Here is an 11101-nt window from a genome sequence, read left to right as displayed (position 1 = left end):
CTGAATGTTATATACAGAATAATTTTCTATGTTAAACTGGTGGGTTTGGGGACATTCTTTTGATTATCATTTGTCATGAGAACATAATTTAGCGCACAATTTCCATTATACGTATGCACAAAAATAAGGAGATTCTGCTTTTTGACATTAAAGTTCTACTTATTGAGAATTCTTATCTTCCGCTTAGGTGCTAAATAATTAAATTAATAAATCGCTAGACACAGTGTAGTTTTCAATGTTCATTTTAATTACACTTCCGTTGGTAAAAAGTATTAAGCAAGACGAACAATTAAAATATTATATTATAGACTGAATACACTACAACATATAATAAACAATTTATATTTTAGTGGAAAAATAGAGTTTGTATATATAATTTATGTATATAATCATTTGAATCAAATAAATATGAATTTATTTCTGATAAAAAATATTTCAAATATTCTAATGAGCACATTATTAGTTATCACTCCTTTTCTATAAGAAAATCGGCTTTGTTGTTCATTTCTATGCACTCGTCGGATTCACATCTACTGACAAAAGGACTCTCATCATCTGTGTCCCTTTCTAAATAATCCCTTGTCGATATATGAACGAAGAGAATTAGAAATGACATAAATGTATACAGGCCAGATGCTATTAGGAATGAAAGACCAGGAAATACGTCAAGCGTCGTTCCGTACAACGCAGTAAAGATAAGCGCTAGAAATTTTGCTATAGTCTCCCCACTGCCTAAAACGGAAAATATTTTTCCTACTTCATCCTCGTGTACAAGTTTGCTAAGCAACGACCGGGCTGGTGAATTGATAAGACCACCAAAACTTCCTATACTTATAGCAACCCACACCATCCATGTGTGCTTACTCCAAGTGAGAATTATAAATCGTAAACTTGCACATCCCAAACCAATCATACTTATAACAGAGTCGGATAACTTGATGACATTTGACAAGATTGGTAAGATGATAAGTAACACTATTCCCATTGTTGCATTGTCAGCCGCCGAAAGATATCCAAACCAAGACGTCGGCCAAGACAGTGGAGGTAATTCCGTGTAGAGAAGAGTTACGTCCGTCAAACCGGTTCGGCATGTTTGATGCAAAAGAAGAACAAATAATAGCATACATATACTTCTTCGCAAATTAAACTCTCTTTTCTTTATAAGTACCATAAGAGAGTCCTTGAAGTTTTCTGGTCTAAATATTGTTTTGCAAGGGAAGACTTCTGTGCCTTCATTGGCAGCAACCGTCTCCTTCACTAAACAAAGTGCAACTACGACAACCATAGCATTGAGAAACGACGCTGTGCAATACGTTGTAAGAATATCTGCATTGATTCTAAGTAGTAGTCGCAGAGCTGATTAAAGAGAAGAGCCAATGTAAGAGAGCAGTGCCAATAGAACTGCATTTGCAGCTGAGTAGGACCTAATTTATTGTGTTCCGAGAGTTTTTGCCGGTGTAGTAGAGTATCAACTGGTGTGAACGTATGCACAGCGCATAGATATCATTGAAGTCTTTCCAAAACACCCATGAATAAATGACCCACTTAAGAAAAATGCAACAGACGATTCTGGTGAGATGTTTGCAGACATGTATAATAATATAGCAAAGGTTGTCCCGATTGACGGTAGGACCATAGGTAGTTTTCTACCGTATTTATCACTCCATGCGCCGCAAAATAGTCCTAATATCAAAGCTGGAAAGTTTGACAGGCATTTGTGATAGATAATATAATTTGTTGCCTGTTTCTGTACGTCATCTTCTAAATCCGGTGTTGTCTCTAGGTTTCTACACATGTCTATCCTGTCTGGAAACATGTTAAAGCATACGATTTGTGGAATATTTGGTCGTAAGACAGCATCTAGCATTGAGTCTCCTACATTGTAGAGAAGAAAAATAAGGTCGATTGGACATCCATATAAACAATTCCAACATTTGACCGAAAATCGTGAAGGAATGTTCTCCTTTACTTTTTTGATATGCGAATAAAATTGATTCATATTTTATTGTATGACTATTTGTTATGGTGTATGTTTCTTTTTTATTTTACTTTTATATAACTCGTTTCATTTATTAATATATTAATTCATTCATGCCTGTCTAGCATTTTATATCATGACACTGTCCATTGAAAAGATCTCTGAGGTAAGTCACTGCTTGTTCTCGACCAGTGATTCAATACAACTGAAAAAGGAAAGAATACTTTAATAAGGCTAATACGAATGATAATAATTATCATAACACTAATACATTGAAATTTATCACTTTTTTAAGCAAATTTGCAATTTGATTTTTTTAAATGATTATTTCCAAAAAGCACGTGTCTTATGTGTGTAATATTAATTCATATATAAGCAAATTTAAGCTAATTTTAAACCAAGAAATTGTGTCATATTAATGTCACACATCATAGTTTTTCACATGTCATAACATGTGATATTGCCCTGTCAACTTTTAAAGCAAATTCGTAATGTAAAACAGAATTACCAAATTCTGTTATTCATTTTATTCAATTATCATTATTTATGTCAAAGTATGATAAGGCTTTTCTTAATGGCATATATCAGGTTCTCATTGTTAACTAGCATATAGAAATTACTCACTACACAGACTAAAGAAAATACATTATTTTCAAGTTTTTTTTTTTGCTACGTTTGTCAAACTTAAAACATGTTTTACAGACAATAATGATAAACAGCTGTCATATTTATTAAGGCATATATTTATTCTAAAAGAAACGGAAAAGCAGTCGCCATATTACTAGATTTGTGTTGACGACAAATGAAACCATAGAACAATAAAACAAAGTATTAAATGTTATAATCGATATCCACCCAGTGTTTATGGACGATACTGATATACTTGTTCCTAATTGAAGTAAATGGAAACTACACGTGACATTTACGAAATTGGTAATAAAAAGGGAACATTAACTAGCCATTACGAACAGTTTCCGTTGCAGTCTAGAAGTACTAACTTACGATAATAACAAACGGTGTTTTTATCAGACAGTACTGTAGAACAAATAACATTAATGAAATAATGTGAAATTTAATATATAAAGCAATAAACAACAGTAAATAGATAATTCATGTGTTGTACAATTACTAGATATTATCTTCACTGAATATGTGAATATTAGAATCACATTTTATATTTTTTCATTTTCGTGAGTAAATTTTTTAATGGCATACACATATTCGTTTGTGAATTGTTTATAATTGTATTAAATGTATTTATTCCGACCTGTACAGAAATAGGAACTAGAAGATATATTTCGCATAAACGTTTCATACAAAAAGAGAGATGTAAGTCGTGTTGAAAATGGTTGTAAAATAATAGCATGTTATATTCAAATTGTCCCAGAAATAATAGAAATGTGGCTGCTTTATATTATATGTATTTATTGAACATAACTATTTCGATTTCAATTATATTTGTCTGCAACATGCAAGCAAATTTTAGCTACTCTATTAATTTTTTGTTTGTCTCTTTTTTAAAGATAAATTTCAGATTTTCCATGATTATTATTATTATTGAAAATATTTATTCTGTTCACGATGAATATATTTTACAATCCCTCTGTATCTTGAAATTTAAAGTCCATGGACCTGTCAAATCATTAATGGAATCGTCAGGAACTGGAACTATTCTTACATATACACCACTAATCTACATAAGATTCAATTATAACATCAACATCTTCTCCAAGTTTGATCTCCCAAGAGACCTTCTACAACGATTGCTTGTTCGGTAGTATTGTTTCTCACACCTTACTGACGGTTCATACATTTATTTCCGTTTCAGTATATGTCATCATTGACTGGAAAGTGGGGTCGCCGCTAATGTTACAGAGAGAATAATTGTGTGAAGAAATGGTATAAATATATAATATATAACTTTTCATCTTCTATATTACGCCAAGGAACAAAATCACCTCTTAATTCTTAAATTCGTATTCGTGAATTGTTAATATTTTTTTCTTCTTAACCCTACATCTTGTAAAGCAATGAAAGGGAAATTTTAATAAATTTTGACTTTATCTTTAACTGACTGGCATAACCGTTAATTAAATGATAATTAGTCGTAAATCATCGAGAAAAAAAGTGAAGAAAAAATGAAACAAATTTCATCTTAATTATGACCAGTATTTACTTTGCAGACTTATTTGTACGAATATTTGAAATGATTTATACATACTGTTAACAGTGATATTTATATCCAATGTGAGAAATAAGATAATATTATGTTAACAGTAAAGTTAATATTTGTAGCTGCTGAAATTCAATTTTCTATCATAATGATATTTGAAAGTCGCTTACAGCGCCGATCTGTTACTCATATCCATGACAGTTTCATGCATATTTACTTACCATAACCTGTTCTTTAGAATAGTACAGCTAAATATCATTTCTTTTTTGTCTGTGATATAGCTTCCAAAAAAGTTTTTATTTTATGTAGAAGGATTTTCACATAGCTAATTGTATTCATTTCATTCAAGTCACAATCATGGAGTCCTAACCAATTTGCAACACTAATTAGACACTAAAATTGTGTCCCGCTAATCGATTTTCGCAATTGTCTTTCAACCAATTAGATAAAATTGAGACAATCAAGGCACCAAACAACTTTTTATACGCATGAAAAAAGATGGTGACAACATTTTTGGAACATTTGTTTTTTCCCGCAAATTTGCAATAATCTTGAGCACTGCAAGTCTGAAATTACTTTTGTGTAGTTTTTGTTTTACATTTTTGCCGTATTTTCTGTTCTTAATCTTCAGCGGTAAACTTGGTTAGTATATAAAACATAGTGTTGATTATATAGAGATATATTTGGGTAGTCATGTTATGATCTATAACGGACGATACAAATAATAAGATCGTAAATATATTATATATTACTTTCTTTATATATTAAATTACACAAATAATTAATGATTATTATAACCTAAAATGTTTGTTGTAACTTTGATGGGGCTTAAAACTGCAAAGTGCATTTCGTACCGATAACAATATGTTCATACTTCTTTAACTATTTTTTTTCAATTTCAGTTCACGAGTATTAATAGTATCAGTAATAGAAACAAGACGCCACAAACGCCAGGCTCTGATTGCCTGGGTTCAATAACGGTTGTGGAAAGTGCGAGCTACTGTCCTGCCCCTTACTTCGGCTTAAGCACAATGTAAACTTTAATCATGAAAACGATTGAAATTTGAATTAAAATTAAAAACAAAAACATGTTTAGACCGTTAACAAAATATTACACCGCGTATAACAAAAAATGTATAACATAAATGTGTAAAAGCAGTAGAAATTCAAACACATTATAAAAGAACCCGAAACAGTGACAGTATTAATATTATCTTTTAGCAATTACTGAAAGTAAAAGAACAAAATTAATAATATTATAATAAACTTAAAGTCATCTATTTCCGTAGTTGAGTTGCAAAAACATAACTAGTTTGTGGCTATCGAACATATATATTTGTTGTTTTTTTCGAACTTCGATGTGTAATAAGGAGTATAAAAACATTTGTCTGGTTAAATAAGAATAACGAAGTTTCACAATAGTTCTAAAAGATTTTTTTAAAGTTTTTTGGTATCCAAATCTCATACATACTAATATGACATGCACTGTGTCTAACAAAATTGAAAAAATGTGCTTGAAAGAGTCATTGGAAAATAAATTAAATGAATAAATGGTAAATTCCGTTAAAGTAATTAAAATGAAAATGACTGTATTCTTTTTCATCATGCAAATAGTCCAATTGAAGCGGCTGCTTATTTGGCCGTAGATTCAAACCATTCCAGTTCTAAACTTGTCATTCTTTAACATTACAGTTAACAATATGGTTATCAAAAGACAACATCAAAAGGAATACCACATAACCTTTGGGTATATGTTTCCTATGGGAAATGCCTATAATAGTAATTGATACGTGATTTTTAAGCATAGAAAGACTGTATTACGAAGTTTCAATCAAGATGATTAAAATGAAGTACCTGCAGGCTTTTCCGGTCTATTTGCATTTGTGAATATGTTTGAAGCCATACTATCGTGCACATTTATAAATATAAGTATTATGTTTTTTCATGTTATTTATTACTATAACATCCATGATAACACAAACAGGACTAGATAAATCTACAATCCATGGAAACGCAAAAGGAGTAGATTAAATTACAATCCATGAAAAAACACAACATTATTAGATTGATTTGCTTCTTTGCAAATCATTCCGTAGGAGATTTTGATGATAATATTTGCCTTTTATAAATGTGATAATATCTACATTGGTTTTCTTAAAAACGCATCATGCCAATATTCTAATTAGAAAAATAGCTGTAATCCGGTTTGTATTTCCATTACAAAGTTCAGATTTGTATGCGTTGAGTCATAACATATGGTTAAATGAATCTTTAGGCATGGCTTGATTGGATCGATGAACGAAATTGCTACTTTATCTTGAAAAATAAAACAAAGTATGTCCTTTGAGAGTATATCCAAATCACAAATCGACTGAGATAAAAATGTCATTTGTTAATTGCACTCTTTCAAGTGCTCAGAATAAAAAGCCTTCTCATGTGCAACCGATGATACAAGCGATCATACAATCAAAATGTATTTTACAAGCACTTAAGGTGCAGTAGGTAATCCCTAGTTGACATGTGTAGCATTACGACATAAAAATCTAAATGAAATGAACTTCAGCGTTGTAATAAAATAGTGATAAAACTGCTTTATCTATACTAATTAAAGGGCAACTTTAAAAAGTTTTAAACGTTTTTACTTGACACGATGATGTAAATTCTGTAAAAAGGATAGCTCTTTATGTTGTATATGTAATATAAAAGTCATTTCGTTGAAGTAACAGTTATTGGCATGGATATGTTTATATAAATGTAAAACTGAGCAAAAAATGAAGCTATTGCTACATGTAACTATTTTATTCATTGTTTTTCAGTTAGTCAATCAATTTATATTTCGTTTATTGGCACATTTTCTGTTTACCATTGCTATAATTTTAGTAATTATGATCTTCAATTTTATCGCACATATTGAATATACGCGTGTCACGTAATCTCAAGTGAAAAGGTTTAATGTTTAAAGGTTTGTGTTACTAAAACTCAAACTGCAAACAATTTATAAATGATTACACTCATTATAAATGCAGTCATACTAATTTTATATTTTCCTATATATATATCATTTATGCTAGCAAACGATATTTTACTCCTTAAAGGATGATGAATAAGACTATTTCATGACAAAGCAACATCATAAGTGCCGCTTTATTTATCTCCAGGTTTCAATTTGCTAAATAAGCCATAAGGAAGGAACACAATTCTCTTTATTAAAAACGTGCTTGGTAAGAAAGAAACATTCATTTTATTGTAATCCGATCCCAGGGGAGATTTGGCATTGCCGTCTACCATTTTTTTCCCATTGGACAGTGTACTTAAAAGAATTATGGAAATCGATTCGCGGTTCTAGTACAATTTTAAGCTGTTATCTACTTTTAAATTAAAGAAAACAGATCCTTATAAGAAAAACAAAACTTTTTAAAAGTTTTTTTTTAATGAGTAGTGTAGTACGTAAATATCACATTTTGTCATAAGATTTTTTTTCTGAAATTTATGACTGTATCAATTTTTATAAGTAGCAAAATTGAAAAGAACTTTGTAATAAGTATCTTTAAATTTATGACTATATCAATTTCTGAGTAAACAAAATTGAAAAGAAATAAAGAGCTTTACTACGTGACAAAGGCATGAGTATATTGATACATTTTATAAAAGTTTTCATCATACTTTCTCTATAATAATTCATCAAAACAAATGGGTATGTTATAACTAGACAATTTAGTAAAATGCATTAAATTTAGATATTCATCGTTCCTTTTAGTTAGTTCCTTATTTGGTTACTTATCCTAGAAATCTGAAAATATCTTTTTTAAAGATAAATGTATGATTTTTGTTATTTTTTGGTATAAAACATCAACAAAAACTGTTCATTTAATTCTGTGAATCTTAACCATGACATTTTGGGAAAAAAGTATTTTGTCATACTTTTAAATGACATATATCTTATTGACAAATACATAATTCATGAAGACACATTTTGTAAGTTAAGAAAGACGTTTCTGTCAAAACAAATTAAGTCAATATATTATTCTCTTTGAGACGTCGAGAGAAAAATGAAAGAAATACTTTGTAAGCATTTTAAAAGTCCTATATAGAATAAATAATTTATCCAGTTTGCATGAAAATTTTGATTTCGTGATTCCAGAAATCTTCTTTTGATATGTTTTTATTAAAAATAGGTACAAAATGATGCTGGATCTTTTCTTATTCATACGTTCATTTGAAGAAAATTCTAATATGCAAACATTTCATAAAATTTCTTTGTTACTGCATTATGTGATACGTAAGTAAAATAGGTACAAGGTGAATATGCATTAAAAGTCATTTTGTTTGAGATTTATAGATATGTTAACTACATTAAAAGTAGTAAAGTAACAGTATCAGATGTTTATGTTTTACTGCCCTTTTTAGGTTCATGAACGATATCAAATAATAGAATACGCACTTCACACGAGTAAGCTTTATTTAAGGAATAAAACTTTTAACAAAAGTATTATTTCTCGTCGTTTTGTTTTGTTTTTTGTTTCAAAAAGAGATATAGAAATTTATAATATGTAATCTAACACATGTGTAGTAAATAGATAATAATAACTGTCCCAAAATAGTCCCAAAGTCTTGTTTTAATTTCTGACAAAAATGTGATCATTCAAGTTTGTGTCAAAACATTCAGTAACATATTACATAAAAGATTATTTCCAAAAATGTCGTAAAATGCGAGTAAATTAAACTATAGGAAACTAAAACAATTTTTAAAAAAGAAATATATTCAGTAATGTTTTTATTGTAAATAAAAAAGTAACATCTATATATTGTATAGTAAATAAATAATAATAACTGTCCCAAATTAGTCCCAAAGTCTTATTTAAATTGTCTGCAAACAAGTTTGTGTCAAAACATTCAGTAACATATTACATAAAAGATTATTTCCAAAAATGTCGTAAAATGCGAGTAAATTAAAGTTTAACTATAGGAAACTAAAACAATCTTTAAATATGCAATATATTCAGAAATATTTTTATTGTAAATAAAAAAGAAACAAAAGAAACAAATTTATTTTTAAAAAATCATCACCAACCGTTGATTGAATTGTCTTTTATTTCAAATTAAAATATATCTGGAACATTTTCATTCCATTTTTGAGTTTGACAGTTTTCGTTATGCTAAAAGTTTCAGGTCTTTTTACATCTTAAACTGTTTAATTAATCTCCACTTATTAAGGAAATGTTTATTTTATTTTATTCTTTCTGTTATGACAAAAAACGTTATTAGAAATAAAAACACAATGTGAAATAAATCAACAAAAAATATTTTGTAACCAACATACCTTTTAAAATTCCAAACATATATTGTTTTGTTATGTGTTGATTGCCTTAAAATATATTTCGTACGATATCCGTAATCGGTTGAAGATTTTCATTAATTATTCTTGTTAAAATCATGGTTGTTCATTTTTTTCCAAGTTCGTTATATCTAAGTTAATTTCATCAACAAGTTAAGGCTTATTATCAGATATTGTAAGAAGAACGTAAGCTCTGACACGGCCGTTTAAATACGTGACTTGGAATAGGCACCGCCTTGTTAAATAGGCAGAGAATATCCGTTATCAGTTTTCAATTATAGCATTGCTTCACGTACCGGATATATTGTGACGCGGAAAGGTAAATCTTCTCTGGACATCAGTTTTGCTTCATACCATCTCTGTTTTATGACGTTTATAAGTTTTTAAATGATTGCTAATTAACGGCGACATCATTATGTTTCGAGAAAAGACTTTTAATAAATTTCCTGTAGCTATTTTCTGTTATCTAATGAGCGTGCAAGACAAAAGTCAAATGCTTGTGAAACTAGAAAATTTTAGAATATCATTTTGTTATGTTAATGACAATACTCGTATATATGTAATTATGTATGACTGCATCATTCATATAGTGGATGGCTTATTAATAAAGTTAAAGGGACTCATCGTTCATGTCATTTTAATAATTAACTTATCCGATTATTCGTTACCCTGCTAAAGGATATATATAAGTGTTAAACAGAACGTTTTTTACTTGACCTGTACGTGTAGCCTAATGATTATCATAGGATTTAAATGATAATTTCATTGATGAAATCAGGTGTAAAGTTGTCTGAATTTAATGATTAATTATTTATTTATAGCATGAAACGTAACAAAGCCAATGTTGAGTATTATTGACATGGTAAAAACAAACATTTGTCTGTAATCAAATACGATCCGGTTTTACTTTATTCAAAATACACGATAAAATAACTTTATAACCCCATGATTCCTTTACGGTGCTAACCTTTATGTCATAGATGTCAGTCGTGTGGCTTTATAGTTGTTATAAATATATTGCGACTGTGTGGCAAGGGTTGACATTACCTAACTGTCATTTGTTTATTCTAACTTTTATACTGCTATTTCATTTAAAATATACAAAATGTAAAACTTGTATCATAGTTTGGGGACCTTTCTGTTGAAAATGTGTCAGAGTTAAATCGTTAACATATAAACGCAGTGCGTTAACTGGTGTGCAGGTATTAGTTACCCGCACTCCAGAGCATGGCCATTGATTAGCTCATTTGTGATGGGGTTTACTTATTGTGGCGGTAGAGTAGGGGAAATCGATAGCAATATCATATTCAGATGCTCGTTCATTGGTTACTTTTTCTGAGGTTTCATATTGTGAAAACAGGGAACGTGTTTACATGTTTGACTATGACACAAAAGAGAAAGAACACCAAAACACTCGGCAATCTGATTATTGCCCAGTGGCCATGCCCCCTCGTACAAATCAGATAGCGTCGTGTTTCGATGCTCATTATATTACATCTTTTACCACTGATTGTCTTTTGATTAATAGACGTAGTGTAATATTCCTCATAAAAATTCTCTTTCCTGCTTATTTATAGTAGTGACATTATACTCTGCAGTGTGATTGTAATGGTTT

The 11101-nt window shown here is 29.7% G+C and overlaps 1 pseudogene; it reads right to left on the bottom strand.

The window, feature by feature from the left end:
- Positions 1–243: 243 nt before the first annotated feature.
- LOC132750525 (proton-coupled folate transporter-like) lies at positions 244–9685 on the bottom strand (annotated as a pseudogene).
- Positions 9686–11101: the final 1416 nt, after the last annotated feature.

Source organism: Ruditapes philippinarum, unplaced genomic scaffold (assembly GCF_026571515.1).
Source record: "Ruditapes philippinarum isolate M1 unplaced genomic scaffold, ASM2657151v2 ctg2372_1_1_1_1, whole genome shotgun sequence".
In the NCBI taxonomy this organism is placed as follows: Eukaryota; Metazoa; Mollusca; class Bivalvia; order Venerida; family Veneridae; genus Ruditapes; species Ruditapes philippinarum.
The sequence above is the reverse complement of the archived record's forward strand: the minus strand, read 5'-3'. Positions and strand labels throughout refer to the sequence as shown.